Source organism: Pelodiscus sinensis, chromosome 3, assembly GCF_052426305.1.
Source record: "Pelodiscus sinensis isolate ZL-2025 chromosome 3, ASM5242630v1, whole genome shotgun sequence".
Lineage (NCBI taxonomy): Eukaryota > Metazoa > Chordata > Testudines > Trionychidae > Pelodiscus > Pelodiscus sinensis.
Window position 1 is genome coordinate 157067777 of NC_143054.1, and position 23378 is coordinate 157091154.

General features: G+C 43.2%; 1 protein-coding gene across 3 annotated transcripts in view; it reads left to right on the forward strand.

Moving 5' to 3' along the window:
• Nucleotides 1-23378, forward strand: part of DISP1 (dispatched RND transporter family member 1) — a 187642-nt gene that overhangs the window by 13706 nt on the left and 150558 nt on the right. For 2 of the 3 annotated variants that reach the window (XM_075925248.2, XM_006115598.5), the window contains exon 2: nucleotides 12443-12560. The exons of the other annotated variant lie outside the window; for it this stretch is intronic. The gene's annotated coding sequence lies outside the window, so the exon portion shown is untranslated. The remainder of the gene's footprint in view (nucleotides 1-12442; nucleotides 12561-23378) is intronic. 3 annotated transcript variants of the gene reach the window in all.

Consider the following 23378-nt stretch of genomic DNA (forward strand, 5'->3'; position numbering starts at 1 on the left):
ACAGAGTGGGGAACATTTTTTGGTTTGGGGGTTGCTGAATTAGAAATGTCAGTTGGGGGTCGCAAAAAGTGAAAAGCAAAAAACAAAACCCCCACGCCAGTCCCCTTGCACACCAGAGCCTAGGGATGCCTGAGCTAATAGGTTTTGTGGCCCCAAAATGAGGCCACAGTGTGTGGGAGGGGCTGCTGGGAAGTGGGCTTGGGGTGTGGGGTCTGAGCAGGAGGGAGGGTGCAGGAATAGATTGGGAGTTGGTAGATTTGGGAGGGTGATAGGATGCAGGAGCAGGCTACGGGTGGGTGGGCTGGGCAGAAGGTAGGGTACAGGAATGGAGTGGAGTACAGGGTATGGGGGGGGGGGGAGGGCTACAGGCTGGAGTGCCAGCTCTGCAATGCTGGGGGGAAGAGGGTAATCCTCAGGCCTTGGAGGCTGGATTCAGCCCCAGGGCTATAGGTTCTCCAGCCTTGCCATAAATTTTGTGCTACTGTGGCTTATAGCCCAAACACCAAGAGTCAGCCTTGCAAGCTTGTAAATCCTAGTCTTGCTTCTACCATCCAGTTAATTTTTGCAGAATGCCCCCCAGCACTCTCTCCCAGCCCTGACTTTCCTCAAAGCCATTTGCCCTGTAGTATCCAGGCCTCTCCTGGAACACTCAGAGGCTGCGTCTAGACTGGCAAGTTTTTCCACAAAAGCATCTGCTTTTGCGGAAAAACTTGCCAGCTGTCTACACTGGCCGCTTGAATTTCCTCAAGAACACTGACGATCTCATGTAAGATTGTCAGTGTTCTTGCGGAAATGCTATGCTGCTCCCGTTTGGGCAAAAGCCCTCTTGAGTAAATGCTTTTGCGCAAGAGGTCCAGTGTAGACAACGCAGTATTGTTTTGTGCAAAAAAGCCCCAATCGCGAAAATGGTGATTGGGGCTTTCTTGCGCGAAACTGTGTCTAGATTGGCACGGATGCTTTTCTGCAAAAAGTGCTTTTGTGGAAAAGCATCCGGGCCAATCTAGACACTCTTTTCCGCAAAAGCTTTTAACGGAAAAACTTTTCCGTTAAAGGCATTTGCGGAAAATCATGCCAGTCTCGACTTAGCCATAGAATTTAAGTTGACTCTTTCTTTAAAGAAACTGGGGTTTGACAGACACTCATATTTCAAGCAAAGTATTGAACTTATTTACAGTCAAACAAGATTATTAAACAAAATGTTGTGGATTTAAGTGGAACCAAGTACAAGGAATAAGGATAGAAAAGATTACAAACAAAAGTAAAAATATACTTCTAAGACTGAAACTGCATTTCAGCAAGTTATAATCTTTGCCTCAACAAGTTTCTCAACTATTCAGTCCCTTTAGTTGAAGGCCAATTGTTCTGTGATTTTTTTTTTTTTTTTAAAGAGTTTTGGCTCCTTTGCCCCTCAACTGAGGTATGTCAAAATGGCTTTTTCTTTCTCCTTGTATCTTCCCCAAAGTTCAGTGGCCTTACTTCAGGAAGGTTTCTGGAAGATGCATTCTCTACCCCCTGTCAAAATTATTAGTCATCTTTCCCCACTTAATCTCTTGATGACTTCATTTATCTTGCATATAGCTATATTTTTCTTTCTCGTGTTTAATTTACTTCAGACACACATTCAAGCTGGCAGAACTGTATTCCTTTTTTGGCATAGAGGTGGCTTAGGCATGGCTTGCTGAATACATTTTCACAACCTGTTTGCAGCACATCTCTATAAAGCCCTTTGTGAGTTTACTGCTCATACATTATGCAAGAATATTAACAATCAGTGAGTTATTAGTTTCCCAGTGATTTATTATATGCCACCTTATGGATGTAGATTGACAGTGGTGTACAAGCTGGCACTGGGTAGCTTTTAGGGTCAGTAGGTTGGGTAGGCTGAGCTTACTGCACATAGGATGGGCTCTTTGTCATCTTCTCCTCTACCCCACAAACTATCTGTGAGACAGACTCTTATCTCCCTGTCTTTTTAGGGACTCCTTGCAACTCGCTGCAATTTCACCCCTGTCTGTGGCAGTCTCCCTATTCCCCTCTTCTCCCATAGAGATGTCCACAAGTCTTCCCTTAGACTAGCAGGCTTGTGCTGCCACTTCCCCCCCATGTCAGGGGGTGTGCCCTGTATCCCCTGTATCTGTTTTTCCCCTAATCTCCCCTCTATTGGGGTTCTGAGTGTCACCACACTCCCCCATCCACTCCAGGGTTCCTCATTCTTCTCCTCTTCCATGCAGGGGCTCTTTGTGCATCTCTGTTCTTCATGCTTCCCTTCCCCCATGGTTTGTGCTCCCCCATTATGGAGAGAGAGAGGATATCTGGGTCCCTTATTCTGCCAGAGACTGTGATCATTCCTCTACCCCATTATTATATTTTCTGTCCGGGGGGAGGGAGGAGAAATTATTGAGGGCGTCCACTTTGGGAGGATAGGCAGGGATGATCTAGGAAAACTGTTATGCTCGAAGCCATGGGGGTCATCAACCACTCCTGTGATTCTCAAATGTTTTGGCCCGTGGCCATCCTGCTCAACACAAACTTTTCCATGGACCACCAGCCAACCACCCATGATGACAAAATGGGTGAAAGAGTGGGCTGGCTGTGATTCCAGCTAATGGGAGCAGTGGGGAAAGCCCCCAGGTGAAACCTCCTATGCTGCCATTTCTCCAGCTTGGTGGGGAGGGTGAGAGGCAGCATGCAGAGCTGCTTGCCCCTCCCCAGTGAGCTGGATCTGCCCTGTGAGGCTTAGACATCTCTTCCCCTCCCGATCCCCTGCAGCAGAAATGCAAGCTTGCAAGGGGTGAGTGGGCATGTGGGGCTGTGCCACCAGTGAGGACTCCCCACTGTACAGTGGTGGGGGATGAACCTTGAGCCCCTGGCCCATGTGGACCACAGTTTGAGAACCACTGAGCCAGTTGTTTGATTAGTAAATAGTTGTAGAGATGTGTAAAGCCTTGGCTGTGCTAATTAGATAAGGGTTCCATGTGTCTCCTAATCCGCTCTTCCTTCCTTCCCCTAGAAATCAAAAGGGTTCTGCTCATTGATGCCTGTAACATTGCTTGACATTTGGCAACTGATTGGCTGTGGCATTCAAAAGTTTGCCTGTAACATGTCAACAAACACTGAAATGTAATTGAGTTGAATATTAAAAGTCCTTTACAGGCTTGGCCAGTGAGATGCCTGTCATGGTCTTGTATGTAGATAAAACAAATTACTAAGTATCAAAACATTTTGATGATTGTCATCAGAAATGTAAGTAATGTTGACGATGAACATTCCATATGGGCCCAGTCAGTTCTGATTAGCTCTGAGATAAGGTCAAAATGGAAAAATCCTCTTTTCCATGCAGCCCTGGGCTACAGAAACTTGATCTGGGCAAGTGAAATTTAATTACTAGCCAGGTGAAACAATCTAACACCCACCTCACTCACTCCTGTTTGCTTCTCATGCTGCATCTGACCCCATCAGAAATATCAGGGACATTTCTAGGCATCAACTAGTACAACTTTACTGTTTTTTTTTAATTGCAACACAGAAAAGCTTGATTGACAGGAAAATCAGAGGCTGCAGGCTGCCTTATGTTGCAGGCAGAAGATTCTTTCTGCTGTCCCCTGCTGCTTATACATATCAGAGGCAGCCCCTTAACTTTCTGTGTGGGAACACTGTAGATGAGACTTGAATAGAAATAGGAGATCCTTATTGGGAAAGAGAGTAACATGAGCAGGGAGCTGGAGGGGCCAATTGTTGTTAGTGGAAGCAGGATCCTAGGCTCTGTTCTGCTTCTTCCCCAGAGTGATATGGCCTGGGGCAGGAGTCTCCAACCTTTTTAAGCACAAGATCACTTTCTGAATTTAAGTGCAATCCAAGATCTACCTCAAACCCAAAAGTCCTTGCCCTGCCTCCTTTGTGCCCCTTCTCGGAGGCTCCGCCCCTGCTCACTCTATCCTCCCTCCCTTCCCTTCCTCCCTCCCTTTCACCAGGCATGGGCAGAGGCTTTTGGTGCAGGCTCTGGTGTTGGATTAAGGGATTTGGAGTGTGAGGGGTTCTGAACTGAGCTTGGAGCAGGCAGTTGGGATATCAGAGGGGGTTCTAGGTGCAGGCTGTGGGAGGTGTTTGGATGCAGGGATGCTCAGGGGTATGGCAAGGGCTTGGTTTGCAGGAGGAAGTTCATGACTGGGATAGGGTTTTGGGATGTGGGCTCCGACTGGGCACTGCTTACCTCAGGTGGCTCCTGGGTAGTGGTGCAGTGGGGCTAAGGCAGGCTCACCCTTGTCGCAGCTCTGTACCACTCTCTAAAGCAGCAAGCAAACTCCCTCCCAAGTCCTGTTGTGCCCCCTCTCTGCTCTGTGGAGATATGATACTGAGTGGGAGAGGAGGCATCTTGACATCAGCACCCCTCCTCTGTCTCCCCTGCCCTGCACAGAAAGCAGGAGGTTCCTGACGGGACAGCTCCAAAGTAAAGGGCAGGAGATGCTCAGCAGTTGGAAGCGGAGAGGGAAGGGCAAGGAGAGCAGCTGAAGTGGTGGACTTGGTGACCTCTTGGCCAAACCAGTCAAGATCCCTGGTCAGAGGCTCCAAGAACTACCAGTAGATCCCAATCTACTGGTTGTAACCACTGGCCTGGGGCTAATGGGACTCTGGCTCTGCCAGCAGGGGTCAGGGTCCCTGCACTCTCCCACACCAGTGGGAAGAATTGAAGGGTCAGCAGTCACCTGAGCTGCCCAGAGGCGGCTCTTCCCCCCCCCCCCTTGCCTATGGCATTTTGGGGAGGGGGAAAACATGCTCCCTCTTCCTCCCCTACATGGAGGGATGTAAGGAGCCCTAGACAGCTCTGCTTCACTCCCTGGCTGTGTTGTTCAGGGGAGAGGTGGGACCACTCCCCAGTAAGAAGCAGAGCAATGAAGCTATGGGAGCAGGGGGATTTGAGGGGGCTAGGGCTGCATCCCTCCACTTCTTCCCCCACTCCCTTACTGCCAGTGTGTGCTGCAGGGGCCCAAACCCTCTGTGGGTGCCAGGGCCTTCCCCACTAGTCACCTGAGCTGCCCAGAGGCTCCTCTTCCCCCCTCACCCATGGCATTTTGGGCGGGGGGAAATGTGCTCCCCCTTCCTCCCCTACATGTTGCCCCTGAGGGGAATGGAGGGATGGAAGGAGCCCTTCTTGGGCACAGTTGCTCTGGCTACAAGAGCTATTGAATGTCTGATCCCACAGTTTACTTCTGTACTGGATAAATGACTAATCTGCACTTTAAAATGCTGAATACAGTGGTAGAGTGGTATGTTTACCCTGAGGCTGATCATGCCCTGTAATCTTGTGAGTAGGATATATAGGCACATATAGAAAGTGAAACAAAAGACAGGGCTATGTAGCACTTTAAAGACTAACAAGATGGTTTATTAGGTGATGAGCTTTCGTGGGCCAGACCCACTTCCTCAGATCAAATAGTGGAAGAAAATTGTCACAACCATATATACCAAAGGATACAATTACCCCCCCCCCCCCAAAAAGTGAACACATATGAAAAGGACAAATCAAATTTCAGAACAGAAGGGAGATTGGGGGGGGAGGTAAATGGCTGTGAGCTAATGATATTAGAGGTGATAATTGGGGAAGCTATCTTTGTAATGGGTAAGATAATTAATGTCTTCGTTTAAACTTAGGTGTAAAGTGTCGAATTGAAGCATGAATGTCAGTTCAGAGGATTCTCTTTCAGGTGTGGTCTTAAAAGGTCTTTGAAGCAGGATGCAGGTTATCAAGTCCTTGAGACAATGTCCTTTCTGGTTGAAATGGCAAGAAACTGTTTTTTCTTTGTGATCCTGTCTAATATCTGTTTTATAGGCATTGATCCTTTGGCGAAGTGTCTGAGACGTTTGTCCAATGTACATAGAGAACAAGAGTTCAAAATGGCCGCCCTTAAAGGGCTCAATTTTCTCCCCGACCTCTTAAAAAATATTGTGTTTAGTGTTCCTCCGTCTTAAAGTTTAAGAAACACCGTCTTAGAGAATCAACATATGCAATATGTAAATTTGACTTGGACATATTAGAGAGCCAATTACTAAGAACACTTCTGAATTTTTCCTGTAATTGTTAGTACCATACAATGACTTTCATAACTTTTGTCAATGGTCACCATATGCAGATGCAATGATAGGGAAGGAAGCTTTGGCCCTAATGAAATGAGATTTGAGTTCTAGTTACTTCTGTTAGAAAATATTTATATTCTTAGCTAAGCATGCATTGAAGGCCAAGAGTTTTTCTCTCTTCATTTATGAATAACATTTATGAAATCAGGGTCATTGCTGCTACTGGATTGTCAAGAATCAATATAGGCCTCCAGTGTTTATATTCTTGATCTAAGATTGGCAAACACTCTTCTAATGCAGACTTGATGATAGTCCTCTGTGCCATTGGTACCTTTAGAGTTCATGGTTGCATGCTTTTTTGGCTGCAGTATGGGGTATATTTCTATAGTACCTGGTGCCACAGCTGGTGCTGTGCTTGTCACTCCCATTCCCAGAGTAGAAAGCTCACCAATATTGTATTCAAACTCATCTGAGAGGTAAGTGTCTTCTCTATAATCAGGAGCATCTAATTGTAACCCCAGTGCCATCATCTTCCTATTAATCACACTGGTCCCAACAGTGCTTGGGCTTTAAAAAAAAACAATAGTTTCAGAAAGCTGGACATGGTGGTGTTTGAACCTTTTCACATTTAGAATTGTATGTCTTCAATGTAAAATATCACAACACCATCATAAACTGCTTTAGAGCTTTCATAGTAATGTCACATTTAACTTTGATTTTCTTTACACTATCAAAATCTATAATTTATTTTTGTTATAAAATATTTTTTTTGGAGTAGAAAATGTGGAAAGTCTACATTTGTTTGTATTTTGAAATTGTTTGATACTTAACTAGAAATGTAATCAAGTACAAACATTTAAGGGATGGAATATTAACAATGAGACTAGACAAAGTAGATTAAGTATGGAGATTATTCACATAAAACTTCAATTCATCTGGAGTGTGAGGAGTGTAGTTATCTCAAATTACAGCTGTGCTGAAGGGCAGGACTGAAATTGAAGATGTGATTTAAAAATCCCCCTTTGAGTCTATTACTTTCACAGCCACTAATTACTGTCAACTGTAATAGGTATGTGCATTCTCTGTCACCTCCAGTTTCAGAGAGTAAAAAAGCTTCTAAAATTGCAATACTTTTTTAAAATAGATTTTGTCTAATATAATTCTAAAACAATCTAGATGTTCTTTTAATTTTGTGTAATATGCTTATAGGTCTTCATTGTGATATTTGAGCACCTTGCAATCTTGAATGTATTTATCTATAAAGGTAGAAGTATCATCCCCATTTTACAGATGGGGAACCATGGCGTAGAGACTAAGGCCAGGTATATGCTACTATTTGCTTCGGAAACTTACATTGCTCAAGGGTGGGAATAAACCACCCTTTTGGAGCCACATAAGTTATATTGAGGTGGGCAAGGCATTGTTGTCTGGTGAGCTGCTATCATCTCTTGCCCAAGTGGATTTATTTTGCTCTTGGTGTAGAACATCTTTATCAGATGCACTACAGCATTTCTAATGTAGACTAGTCCTTTCTGTGGCTGAGCAGGGACTGGAACCCAAGTTTTTTTTGGAGTTCTAGGCTAGCACCCTCACCACTGGACTGACCTTCCTTGCAAGACTTGACATGTAGGTACTTTATAATAGGGGCACTCATGGACCAATTGTGTTGAGGTTTTTAAAGATTGAGACAAATCGAAGAAAGACAGTTCAGTTAAGGCTGCTATTGTTCTGATGATCTCGGAAAATTACAGATAATTTTTGTACATGCAATAAAATAACTCATGCACAGTATGCTGAATCCTTGTGGAAAAGTACCAGGAGAATTTCTGCCATTCAGACCAGATTTCAGTCTAGCCCTATATACACATTCTCACTCATTATAGAAACCATCAGCAGAAAAGACAATATATCAAACACCAGGAAATGCAATTTTTTAGTTTTATAAAGACCCTTTGAAGATAGGTGTACCTATACATCTTGATGACCCTCTTACACAAGTAACATAAATGTTATTTTTTGTTTAATTTTATTTACTAACATTATTAGGAGAGCTCATTGTGTGTTTCAGTGGTAGTCTGATAAAGTTGTTATATATCTAGTTTAGAGATGTTCGTGATCATATAAAAAGTTTGAGACCTTGATCCTACAAGGAGCTCCATGTGGGCTTTGGTCAACAAAGATATAATGGCTCATTATGACAGGTGAAAGCAATGACAGCGTACAAGAATGAAGAAAACAATTAAAGATTCTGTGACTATCGAGGTCCCTGGGGGAGCACCGCTTTTTACCTCTCTCCATTCTGAAAACTGACACATATTCCTAGCCTTTGTTTCCTCCTATCTTCTAACCAGTTATCAATCCATGTGAGGTCCCTCCCTCTTACCTCGTGACAGCTTGCTTTGCTTAAGAGCCTTTTGTGAGGGATCTTGTCAAAGGCTTTCTGAAAATCTAAGTACGCTAGATCCACTGGATTCCCCTTGTTCACATGATTGTTGACCCCCTCAAAAAATTCTAGTAAATTGATGAGCCATGATTTCCCGTCAAAAATCATTTTGACTGTTCTCTAAGTTCACCTGTATATCTGAAGATACAGGCGGATCCGACTTACGTCTGCTTCGCAGTTATGAATGGGGCCCGTCTCCCTGGTCTCCAGCAGACCAGGGAGAGGAAGCAAAGCGGCAGAGCACGTGGGCAGCGGACAGCCCAGACGTGTCTGGGCTGTCCACTGCCCGCGTGTTCCGCGGCTTTGCTCCCCGTCCCCCTGGTCTGCAGACCAGGGAGACGGGGAGCAAAGCAGAGCAAAGCCGCGGAGCCTGAGGGCAGCAGGACAGCCACGGCGCGTCTGGGCTGTCCCGCTGCCCCCGTGCTCCTCGGCTTTGCTCTGGACACCTCTGGTACAGCAGCTGGGGTGCTGCCGGTTGGTCCCGTAGTGCCGCTCTGGGCGCTACTGGACCAACCCGGCAGCACCCCAGCTGCTCTGCCCCAGGCATCCCCAAGTCAGCCGCTGCTGAAACTGACCAGTGGCTGACTACAGGAAGCCCCTGCCCCGGGCTTTCTGGAATCAGCCGCTGATCAGTTTCAGCAGCGGCTGAATCTGGATGCCAGTTCTAACTTACATACAGATTCAATTTAAGAACAAACCTACAGTCCCTATCTTGTACGTAACCCGGGGACTGCCTGTACTGTTCTTTAGTTTCCATCATCTTGTCCGGTACTGAAGTTAGTCTTACTAGTTTGTAATTATCAGGATCATATCACCTCTGGAACACTTTTTAAAAATTGGCATCACATTAGCTATCCTCCCATCATTTGGTATCGAAGCTGATTTAAATGATAGTTTACAGTTAGTAATTTTGCACCATCACATGTGAGGTCCCTCAAACCTTTTAGGTGGATACCATCTGGTCCTAATGAATTATTTATTACTGTTTAGTTTCTCAATCTGTTACAAAACTTCCTCTAACACTTCAGTTTGGAACAATTCCTCAGGTTTGTCACCTACAATGAATGGTTAAGGTTTGGGAAATTCCCTCACATCCTCAGCTGTGAAGACCAATGCAAAGATTTAATTTAGTTTCTCTGCATGGCCTTATCATCCTTGAGTGCTCCTTTAGCAACTCGATCATCCCGTGGCCACACTGGTGGTTTAGCAGGCTTCTTGCTTTGACGTACTTAATTTTTTTTGTTTGTTTTAACTACTGCTTTGTGAGTCTGGCTAGCTGTTCTTCAAATTCTTTTGTTGTTGTTTTTTGCCTTCCTAACTGTATTTTTACACTTCATTTGTCAAAGTTTATGCTCCTTTGCCTTTTTTCTTTCTTAGGTTTTAACTTTCACTTTGCCTCTCACTGCTTTTTACTTCACTGTTTAGCCAGGGTGACACTTTTTTGGTTCTCTTTTTTGAGTTTTTTAATTTTGAGTATACATTTAAATTAGCTTTTATGTTTTTTTTTTAAATTGTCCGTGAAGGATTGTCCTCTATAAACAAGGTTATGCAAACAGCTGCCTGAGTAACAGATGACTGAAGTTCACTATATTTTAACAAAATAATGATTAGGGCTGTGAACAACTAGTCGACTATCCGATAAGCAAACACTAGTTGACTAGTCACTTGCGCCCCCCCCCCCCCTTGCTGCCTCTATTGGAACGAGGACAGAGTGCTTCAAAGGGGCCGGACCCTGGGCTCCACACAGTGCTGCTATTTTGAAATGCCGTGTGTAGCCTGGGCACATGGCGTTTCAAAGCAACAGCGCTGCGTGGAGCTCAGGGTCAGCTGGGGACTTCCCTGGGGACCATGGGCTCTGCAGTGCTGCTGCTTTGAAATGCTGTGTGGAGCCTAACGATGGGAGGGGACCCTTATCAACTAATCAAATAGTCAATGCAAATGGCTAATCCAACAGTCAATGCAAATTAATCTAAATTTTACATCCCTAGAAATGATGCTAAGGTTGGCTAGTTTAAGACTGAGCCATGTCACTCAAAGTTATGTAGCTTTGCTAAGGCTCTAGCTAGAGCTAATACCAAGGCTGATTTCATCTAGGTCTGTGATTATTTCACTCTTCTGTGGCAAGTTTTCTTCCTTTCATTATTGTGGACTTGTGTGATGAGCAGGGATTGCTGAACCGCGGCGAGCCCTGCTTGCCAGCCGTGCTGTCCGGCGATCTGCACATGCTGGGTTACAATCTACTTGCCACGGGCGAGTAGATTGTATTATTTGTCGAGCCCTGGTGATGAGTGCTGTACAGGTTGAACTTCCCTGGTCCAGCACCCTCGGAACCTGACAGGTCCCAAAGCAGGGAATTTGCTGGGCCATGGGAGGTCAATGCGCTGGGGGCTCCACTTTTCCTCCTGGCTGCCCCACAGCCACCAGGGGCTTTGTTCTCCCCCTGTGGCTCTGCCAGTGGGACCTTGCTGCCACTTGGGGCTCCAAGGCTGCTCTAATGGTTGCCAGCTTCCTCCCAGTGACCATGGGCTCCATGCTCTTTCAGGCAGATCTGCTGTTACCTGGGGCTCCGCTCTCTGTCCTCCTAGTCTGGATACACTCCTGGCTCCAGCCTGCCATCTTATCCCCGTGAGTGCTTCAACAGGGCCACCTTGAAATGTTGGACCATAGGTGTTGCCAGACTAGGGAACTCCAGATTATGGAAGCTCAACCTGTATCAATAATAAAATTTTGTAAAATAAAACAGTGTTATGTTATAATCTTAGTTATAAAAATGAAGGATTTTCTTACTGGGCACTAATTATTCTCAAGTTGCCTTATTTAAGGATGTCCCAGTTCCCCAATTGGGAGGAAAAGGCTTTGGTTTCATGTTTAATACACACATATGGGAAAGACTAACATGTATCTGTATTGCTTGCACACTGTTTCATTAAATAAAACTATGCAGAAATTTTTTTCTCTTATGGTTTTAACTCTTCCTTTTCTCAATTCCTTGCACTTCTTCATGTATTTGAATCTATATAGGTTACTAATTCATAAATATTCAATCAATTTAAAATCAATTTATTTTAGCTAGTAGTAGTAGTAGTAGTAATAATAATGACGATAATACAATGTTTCCCTGTTATAGTCTGACTGCACATGCTGCTTCCTTCTGCCCCCGGGATGCCAGTACTTGTGTAGAAACTGATATCAGTGCTGTTCAGTTTAATGATTAAGTCCTTTTGGTTAGCATGAGTCTGTAGAACAAAAATGTGATATTAGAGTATTCAGACAAGGCCAAATATTTTTATCAGCTTTATTTAAAAAGTTTAGTGTACCAAAGATGACTGGTTCCATATGAAGACTGCTTGCTGTTACTGTGCTGTTATGTACTTAGTTTAGTAAGATGCAGATGATTAGATCAAAAGTTGCCCTAAGTAGAGCTGGCTGACATTTATTCAACTAAATATTTTCCATAACAAAGCTTTTGAAAACAGGTTTTTTTTTAATTTGTTAGTATGTCCTGTTTTGGCACTTTCAAATAGAAATTCCATCTTTTTGGTTTAAAATACCTTTGTTTTCAAATTTAAGTTAATTTGTAGTGACATTTAAAAAATAAATCAAAATATTTCACAAGTATTTAAATGAAATTGTTTGAATGAAGTGTGTGTGTGTGTGTGTGTGTATTATTTCAGTCTGAAATTTTTCACAATTTTGATCTTTTCGTAGTTGGAAAAGGGAAAGCTCTGTGCAATATATATATAAACATTTCCTAGGATGGCAAAACCATTTCCCACACAACTCAAGTCATTGTGTTACCTGTAGACTGTCAGGTTTTGTGTTTACTTTGGAGGAAAAAATGTTAGATGTTACTATTTATAGTACTATAAATAGTAACAAGGGTTTTGTGTGTACGATTGTATGACTTACATAATGTTTTCCTTTTAGGTATCTAAAGCAATTAGTACAGGATCTTTGTACTCTTAAATGTCTCAGAGGGTGAGTTTTACATCATCGGGAAACGGCACATTTCAGCTGACATTGGAGCTGTGACATTGATCTAAAGGTAGGTTATGCAGAATTGTGAAAGTTCCCTTCCTCAGAAAATTCAAGGTTTAATCTTGGCCTGGTTAAAATATTGTGTAATGCAATGGTGCAATAAAACAGGCCCCTTACATTTCAGTGACTCACTCTTTTGTCTTGAAATTGTTTTTCTTTTTCACTGGCCTACCTTTCTCTAAATCAAGATTCGTTGTATCTGAATTGTAATAGGTACATTATAATGTACTCTTTGTGCACAAAGCCTTTCCTTCTATTTCAGTATACATGGAATCAGAATAAGGCTCATTGAAACACATATTAATAAAAAAAGATACAATGGTGGTTGTTAATCTCAGGTCCTCATTATGCATTTTCTCCTCTTGTGGTGATGTTGGGCTGCTGGTGTCTGAGTAAGTGTTACATCTTTATTATACATCTGCATTCCCACTCAGTCCTTTTCAAAGTGTACCACTGCTGCGACATCTTTCCTCCAGCTAGGAGGACAGGACAAGAATCCTCTTCTGAAACTGTTACCATGCTGCTGCTTTATCCAAACAATCAGTCAATGAGGTACATATTTCTGCTGCCCTACAGGCTCCCAGAGCAGGTTTACTGCCAGAACTGCTTTTGAAAAATCATATCTCACATCAAATTTTGTTGGATACACTATGTCAAAATTTCAAGATTTGTCTGATTTATTTATTGCTCTACTTGGAGTTGAGAGATGAAATACAACAGTTTGTTAATTTGCACAATGCTGGTCTTTTTTATCTTGTACTAACAAAAATAAGAGACTGTATGGATCAGTGGCAGAACCCTGGCATGGGAGACAGAACCCCCTGAAATCTATTCTCAGCCCTGACACTAAATTACTAAGTGACCTTGGGCAAGTCATTTAAGTTACCTGCCTCTATTCTCCTCACGTAGAATATGGCTAATGCCTCAGAGGAGTGCTGTGAAAATTAATTTTGTCCAGCACTTTAAAGATTAAAAATAATCCAGTAAGCCCTCTTATGCAGAAAAAAAATTAATATCTAACAGTGAAGACCAGAGCTCTTCTCTTGAGACTAAGTATATTTAAGCCTTCCTTCTTGACTTGTTATTGCAGAGAATGGGTGGTTAAGATTTTGCTAGCTAAAATCCACTATAGTTATAACACCATCGTGGCACAAGATTTTCTAATTATCTTTATCTGGTTTTCATTTTTTTCCCAAATGATAAGGTGTGTGTTGTGGGTGGTGGTGTGTGTATTGGGGGGGAGGGGGTTGGCTCCAGTTTTTTTATTTCCCTTGTTACTTTGAAGATTTCTGTGCAGAATGCCATGCATATTTTCAGTAGGCTGTTTCTGGCAAGATACAAAAAGCCTACCTAAAGCTTGCAACAGAATATTTGAAGAGCTACATTTCTGTCATATTAAGGGCTTGTCTATGAGAGATTCATACCTGTATAAGCTAAGGTGTTTATTTCAGCAGGTAGTTGGTATAATCCCATTGTGTGTAATAATTACTTTTATGGTTTAACTTGAATCTCTTGATGGGAGCATAAGCTAATTTTTTTTAAAAGTCATGCATATACTGGAATAGTAAAACTTTTCCATGTAGACAAGGTCTTTGTGCTGAACTTCCATGGGCTATAATGCAGTGTCTGCAAGCTCCTGAAAGGGACAGGAAGTTCTTGCTTTGAAATTTGATGCCATCAAACTCAAGCATGCCTGCTTCTCTCTAAGTAGCTTTCTTTGTCCAGGTGTTTTTAAATATATTTCCACTGTGGCTTTTCTGCATTCAAATCTTCCCCTTCACTCCACTCCACAGTGGTGTTAGTTAATTGAATGAGCCAGGTCCCTAGGAGGGAAGGGGGCATAAGAACAACCATACTGGGTCAGACCAAAGGTCCATCTAGCCCAGTATCCTGTGCCAGATGCCCCAGAGAGAGTGAACTGAAACAGGTAATCATCAAGGGATTCCTCTCCTGTCATTTGTTTCCAGCCCCTGACAAACAGAGGCGATGGACACCATTCCTACCCATACTGGTTAATAAGTATTGATGGACCTAACCTCCATGAGTTTATCTACTTCTTTCTTGAACCCTGTTAAAGTCAAACTTTAAAGGACAGTTGCCCTGTGGCTGAGGGACACCACCATGGTGGCAGTGGCTGGAGCCCCGGGTGGTGCTGAGGGCTGGCTGCCTTAGAGGCCTCCCCTCTCCTCCCCTCTCCCCCCACTTCTATCCAGGGCCCCGACTCTTTCAGGATGGAATCAAGGCACTCCCCCACCCACATTCACACATTGCCCAAAGCCTGTCAGTCTGTTGCCAGCCCTGAAACAAACTCTGCTTGGAGCAACTGAAATTTGGAAAATGATTCTGTGTGTGCTCCTGTGGTTCCTGAAACATGGTTCTAATGGGGCTGTCAGATTCTTAAAGTTCCAGTACTGTAACGTAAATGGAAAAAATTCAAATCACTCTGTTCTGCTGAAGAGAATCTGTCACTTAATAAATCTTATTTTCCCTCTTTAATCCCTACTTAATTTTATAGTTACCATGGTGACTCTATCTCAAGCCAGAAAACCAGATAAACAGCTTCAGTGAGCCAACTAGGGCACAGTTCCAGTGTTCTGGAGGTATCTTTAATTTATATTATTTATCTGGCTTCTCTGAGTTGCCTCCCTTTTTCAAGGGCACCTTTTCCATGACAGGAATAAGCCTATCCATATTTGAGTTCCTACAATAATTTAGTTGGATGTAGATGTCTTAATACTTTCTGTGAGGGTAAAAAATAGGTCTTTTGAAAATCCCATGCACTCACTTGTTAGACTAGAAGCAATACATAACAGTTAGCAAGCAAACAGGAACAGCAAATAGGAGTTTTGTGAAAGGAGTAACTACGTGACATTTGGAGTCAGTTTGTTGTCTTAGTATTTGTTATGTGCTTGGTTGCCATGTGCCTGCTTGATTCAATTTTATAGTGTGGTGTATTTTGGGGGCTGTGTGCTGAACTTAATTTCCTGCTATGCTAAACTTAAAGCTTCCTAATGAGGCTATAGCCTGCTATCTTTTGATTCTTAACCTTTTTGGGATCCTTTGAGGGACAGGACTAATTCATTGAGAACAGAGGCTTAAAGAAACAGCTTCTAAGTAACTAGAAGGAGGTAGTGTATAGGGGAGTTTCATGAGGGACTTTAGAGAAGGAGGTATGAGAGCCAGATAACCCTAACAAATATACTCTAAACTTAGGCCAATGTTGCTCCCTTCCCTTAAATAAACAACATGTTGTGACATGGACAAACAAAAACCCTTGTGAGTGTAAATAATTTAGGCAGAAGTTCAGCACTAGACTGGAGGTTATCCATTTTGTTGCACTGAATGCAGCATTTATGATGGATACAAACAGCTTGTGGACCTCCAAGACTGAATATAGGCTCTTGAAATAAGAGTAGCTAAGTTGGAGGAGCTATGGAACACAGAGGTGCACAGATGAAATTTTCAGCGACACAGTTGAGGATGACTGTCTTGGGGCAGGAGAACATAAAGCTTGAGTGGAAGGAAATGATTACATAGTTGGGACCCTCTTTCCAGATGCCATGGTATTCTCTTGCACTGAGGATACCCATCTAGAGGAAGAGATAGGTAATAGTCTTGGGGAATTCAATTAGAAATAGAGAGAGCTGGGTTTGTGATGACCGGGAGAGTCAAATGATGAATTGCCTATCAGGTGCAAAGATTGCAGACCTCTGAGACATCTAAATACACGTATGAACAATGCTGGAGAAAAGCTGGTAGTTGTGGTACATGTAGTTACCAGTGATGTAGGGGAGAGGTGCTGGCAGCCAGAATTACTTTATTAGGTAAGAGATTAAAGACTAGGACCTCCATGATAGTATTCTTTGCAATGCTACCAGTTCCATGGCAGGGCCAGCTAGACAAACAGCACTGTTGGGTCTCAATGTGTGGATAGGACAGTGGTGTTCAGAGGATGGATTTAAGTTTATCAGGAACTAGGAAACCTTTTGGGAATGGAGGAGCCTATACAAGAAGGATGGGCTCCACCTAAACTAAAATGGAGCCAGGCTGTTAGCATGAAAAATTGAAGCTTGTAGAGTACTTTTGAACTAAGGGCTGGGGGAAAGCCAATAGGCATGGAGACAAACATATCCCTTAAGGGAGGATTTATTAAAGGGGGACACTTGATATCCTAGTAAAGAGGATAGAAGCTGATAAAATACAGATGGGAAATGAAGAGAGAGAGTCAAATGAAAGTGTCTCCTTCAATTACATCACATCAAGACGGTCAACTAAATATTGACACATTTTAAAAGTGTGTACAAACACTTGAAGTCTAAATACTAAGGGGGGAAATTTGAGTTGCGAATGAGGATGTTGATATAATAGGCATCACAAAAACTTGGTGAAACAATGATACTCAATAGAATGGAAATTCTAGAGACTAAAATATATGGGAATGACAGATCATACTGTTGGAGTGGCATTATCTGGAAAAGCATAGTCAAACATAAGAAAAATCTTAAATGATTGAAGCTGCATAATTGAATCTCTGTGGGTAAAAACTGTTATTAAATAATTAGACAATAGTGGTAGGAATATATTGCTGACCACCTGACCAGGATGGTGACTGGGGGTACATCTAGACTACGTTCGTCTGTGGAAAGAAGAGATGCAAATTCTGAGCTAATTTACATCTCTTCTTCCAATCATGTTATCAGAAGAGTTTTTTCAAAAGTGAAAGCAGTTTAGATGGGTTTTTTGAAAGAACCCCCCTTTTTCGAAAGAACCCTTCCTTAAATGAGGTTTACAGAGTTCTTTTGAAAAAGGGGGGGTTCTTTCAAAAAAACTTGTCTAAACTGCTTTCACTTTTGAAAAAACCTTTCCCTATAACATGATCGGAAGATATGCAAATTCTGAGCTAATTTGCATGTCGTTGACAGACGAACATAGTCTAGGGCTACGTCTACACTGGCATGATTTTCCGGAAATGCTTTTAAAAGAAAAGTTTTCCGTTAAAAGCATTTTCGGAAAAGAGCATCTAGATTGGCACAGACGCTTTTCCACAAAAGCACCAATCTAGATGCGCTTTTGCGCAAAAAAGCCCCGATCGCCATTTTAGCCATCGGGCTTTTTTGCGCAAAACAGTACTGTGCTGTCTACACTGGCCCTCTTGTGCAAATGATTTGCGCAAGAGGGCTTTTGCCCGAACGGGAGCAGCACAGTAGTTCCGCAAGAACACTGACGATCTTACATGAGATCGTCAGTGTTCTTGCAGAAATTCAAGCGGCCAGTGTAGACAGCTGGCAAGTTTTTCCGCAAAAGCAGATGATTTTGTGGAAAAACTTGCCAGTCTAGACACAGCCCTGATGTAACCTGTGAAATGCTCAGGGAGATTTGAGAGGCTACAAAAGCAAACTCCAGCGGTAATGAAGGATTTCAACTTCCCCCATATTTATACGAGATATGTATGTCACCTCAGGGTGGGAAGCAAGGTAGAAAAACGAGAGAGAGGATTTTCTAGACAGCATTAATAACTGCTTCTTGGAGCAATCACTCTTGGAACCCATGAAGGGAGAGTCCTAAATACAGCATGGGATTTGGTCCAAGAGGTAACTATAGCAGAACTGCTTATTAATAGTGACTATAATATAATGAATTTAACCTGCTTATTAGGGAAGTAAGCGAGTAATCAAGTCAAGTACTCAACTACTTGCCCCCCTGCTGCCTCTGTATGAGAGGCAGCTGCGAGGAACAGCAGCTGGTGCTAGGGGGAGCCAGCTTAAAAGCTAGTTTCCCACCAGCACTGCAGCGCCACTTCCCTCTCCCCTCACTAGGGCTGGGCTCGTGGTTAGGTGAGGCTGCTGCAAAGCAACGCCTGCCTGCAGCCAGCCCAGGCCCCTGTGAACAGGGGCTGCTGGACCCAGTGTGAGCTGGTATCTAACAGTTCCAGCTCGCGCCGGTCCGGGACCACTGCATTTTAAATGTAATAAGAGCCAGGAAACTCTTACTACACTTAAAAGCTGCAGCAGTCCAGGACCCAATACGAGCCCCCCTGCAGCTCTGCAGAGCACCTTCCCTTAATGACTAATCGTGTAGTAGATACAAAGTGTATCAGCTACACGATTAACCAATTACCTGCTCCTTTACATCTTTACTTCTTATGGGGGGAATACCAAAGAAACCCACCAGAATAGCATTTAACTGCAGAAAGGGGAACTACACAAAAATGAGGAAGCTAATTTAAATATAAATTGAAAGAAACAGTCACAAGAAAGAAATGCCTTCAGGTTGCATGGAAATGCCAATAAAAAAGTTCAAACTAAATGTCCACTCCCAAATAAAAAAAAAAGTCGTCATGTCTAAACAACAAAGTATAAGAGACAGTTGGAGGCAAAAAGACATCCTTTATAAATAAGGCAAATCCTACTGAGGAAAATAGAGAGGTGCATAAACTCTGCCAAGTTAAGCATAAAAATACAACTAGGAGCAGGTCAAAAAGACTTTGAAAAGTTACCAGTAAAAGACACACACTGCCAGCAAAAATGTTTAATTCCATCAGAAGCAGGAAGCCTGCCATACAATTAGTGGGGCTACTGAATGATCGAGGCACTAAAAGTGCTCAAGGAAGATGAGACCGTTGTGGAAAAGCTTACTGAATTTTGTGTATCAGTTTTCACTGCAGAGGAACTGAGGGAGACAAGTTTTAAGTGACAAATCTAAGGACCTATTCCAGATTGAGGTGTTAGCAGAGGAGATTTTGGAGCCATTTGATATATTAAACTACAGGCAGTCCCTGAGTTATGCGGATCCGACTTACAAACGGGGTTTGCTCCGCGGTGCGTCTGGGCTGTCCGCTGCTGGCATCCTCAGAGGCTTTGCTCCCAGTCTCCCTGGTCTGCTGGTCTCCAGCAGTCCAGGGAGACGCGGAGCAAAGCCGCGGAGGACCCGGGCGGCAGGACCGCGGTGCGTCTCAGTCCACTGCCCGCGTCTCCCTGCTCTGCTGGGGGGGTAGGGGGGCGCAGCTATTAGGCACCCCCCCCCCAGCAGACCAGGCTTTTCTCCAGATGCCTGTGGTAGAGCAGCTGGGGCGCTGCCAGTTGGTCCCAGCAGTGCCCCAGCTGCTCTGCCCCAGGCGTCCCCAAGTCAGCCGCTGCTAAAACTGACCAGCGCTGACTACAGGAAGCCCGAGGCAGAGTTGCTCTGCCTCGGGCTTCCTGTAGTCAGCCGCTGGTCAGTTTCAGCAGTGACTGAATCTGGACGCCAGTTCCGACTTACATACAGATTCAGCTTAAGAACAAACCTACAGTCCCTATCTTGTACGTAACCCGGGGACTACCTGTATACTAAGTGGCCGGGACCAGATGGTGTTCAGCCAAGAGTTATGAAATTGCAGCTCTACTAACTGTGATATGTAACTTATCCCCTAAATGAACCTCTTGTACCAGAGAGATTTGGAGGATAGCTATATAAGCCCAGGTTTAAAAAAAAAAAAAAACTGCTGTGGAGGTGATCTGGAAATTGCAAGTTGATAAGCCTACCTTCAGTATCAGGCAGTTTGCTAATTCTTTTGTTCACTATAGTTTCAACAAGACACATAGATGAACACTCTGCTTACAAAAGTCATGTTGACGCTTCCTTAAGAGAAATCTGTACTCTGCCAATTTACTAGAACTCTTTGAGGGTGTGAACAAGGGGATCTCATTGATATAGTCGACTTGGACTCTCAAAGTCTTTGACAGGGTCTTTTACCAGAGGCTGTTAAGCAAAGTAAGCAGTACTTGTGGCTCATCAAAAGGTAGGAATAAAAAGTCAGTTTCCACAGTGGAGAGAGGTCAATATCAGGGACTCCCAACGATCTGCCCAGGGATCAGTTTTGTTTAGTATAATCATAAGTAATCTGAAGGGGGAGAGGGTGAACAGCATGGTGACAATCTGTGGATGATACAAATTATTTGAGACCATTAAATCTAAAGCTGCCTGAAAAGAGTTAGAAAAGAATCTCACAAAACTGAGTGACTGGGCAACAAAATTGCAGATGAAATTCATTGTAAAATGCAAAGTAATCCACATTGGAGAACATAGCTTGGATTATGCATACAAAATGATGGTTCTAAATTAGCTGTTACCACTCAAGAAAAAGATCCTATATTCATTATGATAGTTCTCTGAAAACATCTGCTCAAAGTGCAGCAGCAGTCAAAGTTAATGATATTGGGAACCATTAGGAAAGGGATTGATAAGGAGACAGAAAAATAGCATACTTCCACTATGTATATCCCTGGTATGCCCACGCCTTATATACTGAGTTTATTTCTGATTGCACCCTCTCAAAAAAGATACTAGAACTGAAAAAAAGTACAGGGAAGGGGGTGGAGGGAAGAATACAGATTTGAACAGCTTCTTTATGAAGAGAGAAAAATACTGTTCCTGTTCAGTTTAGGAGAGAGATGACTAAGAGATGTACGATAAAGTTCTATAACATGTTGACTAGTGTGGAGAAAGTGAATAAGAAAGTATTTACCCTTTCACAAAGCACAAGAACTAGGGGTCACTCACTAGGGGTCAGCTACATTAATAGGGAGCACATATAAAAAATATAAGGAAATACTACTTCACACAATGCACAGCCAGCATGTGGAACTCATTGCCATGGCTTTGGTGAAAACCCAAAATATATCTAATCTTTTTGTAAACAAGCATTGAATATGTTCATGAAGTGTAGGTCCATAAGTGACTAATAGTCATGATGGTCAGGGAATGCAACACCTTACCCTAGGTATGTATCCCAAAGCCCCTGCCTGCCAGAAGGAGACTGGATGGATCGCTTGACCGTTGCCCTCTTCCTGTTCATTCTCTGAAGCATTTGGTACTGGGAACTGCTGGAAGACAGGATAGTGGGCAGATCAGCCATTGGTCTGACCCAGTGTGGCCTTTCTTATGTTGTGCTTTTTTTGTTTTTGTTTTGTTTTTTTTCTCTTTCTCCTCTTCCCCACTTCTGAGTCCATTCAGTGACTTATTCAACTGGCCTGACCTTTGGGAAGACTACATATTTAATCCAAACTGCTCTGTATTGGAATGCACAAAATAAGTATTTTCCCAGTCACAGTCTAAATGTCAAGAGTTGGCATAAGAAGCGCAGTTAAACTTTCTCATTGGGAATTGAAGACATTCACACAGTGGGATGGATCGTTAATCAAGGACCTTTTTTATACTTAAAACTAAGTGTTTTGCAAGTATGTCTTTGGCTTTTCAGCAAACTGAAACTTAGAGGAGAATTTCTTTATAATGGCTTTTGATGCACAAATTTTTTTGGCGGGGGAGGAGTGAGTTTTAGCATCTTACTACAGTACATTGATTTGCTGGCTTTTATTGACTTGTACTGTTGTTGTTCAAACTTATCACACAATTAAGAAACTTATTGGGCCTTCATTTCCCTAGAGTGGTCAACAGCAAGTGAGGTTTTCAAGGTGACACATTTGGGATGGATGAGTACTAGCCTCATGATTCTTTACTCCCAAGCAACCAACTGAACTTAATAACATTTACTGTTTCTATTGGTGGAAACTTATCTGGAAGTCTGAAGCAGAGAGTTCCTTTAGCTGATGTCTGTAGTGAGGGTAGAGATGATTGTCATCTAGCTAAAAGGTCGTAATAATCCAGGCTCAAATTCTTAATGTGCGTGACATTGCGAAAACATTTCAGTGTTCTTGAAATACTAATTGTTCTTTGTAAAATTTGACAAGGTGTTCATGTATCTCAACATTAGAAAGTTTCACCTGTTCACTGTCTTTCTCCTTTTGACTCCTTTGAGAGAGAAAACAGCTGCCAGTGTTTTAACATTAAGTTCAGTGTTGGAATTCTTACTTCAGCTGCTAGGGAGGGGCCTGATCCCGTTCCCCTTGCTCAGAGGCCATTTGCTTCTGGAACTGGTGTATCTGCAACAAGATTGCACTCATAGCTTCATACTTACAAGGGGTCAGCACAACCACAGCAGATGCGTTAAGCAGAAAATTTGTACCAGCCCACGAATGGGAGCTCCAGGAAGATGTTCTCCTGCACATTTTCCACCTCTGGGGTTTCCCACAAATAGATATGTTTGCTTCCCACAAACTCAAAATGTCCACAGTACTGCTCCAGGACTGGGATTGGCACAAATTCTCTGGGTGACACTTTCCTTCTCAGTTGGACAGGGCCACTCCTCTATGCCTTCCCATCCATCCAGTTCATTCCCAGGATTCTGGAGAAAATCAAAAGGGACAGAGCAAAAGTAATTCTGGTAGCACTATCATGGGCTTACCATCCATGGTTTTCCTTTCTTTATCAGATGTCTCTTCGGCCACTTTATTCCCTCCCCAATCTCCCCGACCTACTGACCCAGACCCGCGGGATCCTTCTCCACCCACAGCCTCACAGTCTCTGCTTGATAGTATGGCTCCTTGCTGGTTATCTGACTCTGAGAACCTCTGTTCCTCTCAGGTCAAATAAATCCTAATACATAGCAGGAGGGACACGACAAGAGCAACCTACGCGCACAAGTGGTGTAGATGTGTCTCCTGGTGCACTAATAAATGTGTGGACCCACACATGGTACTGCTGCATGAAATCCTCAAATATATCCTCAAATAGCATCACTTAGTGGCCATTACTGTCTTCGGGCAGCCTGTGCATGGGACTTCGATATTCTTGCACCCTACCACCAAGCGCTTCCTCAGAGGGTTAACTAACCTCAACCCTCTCCATAGGCCACCACCACCTCCATGGGACCTCTATCTAGTCCTAGACACCCTCACTAAATCCCCCCCCTTTGAACTATTGGCGACAGTATCCCTTCCAATGATTCCAG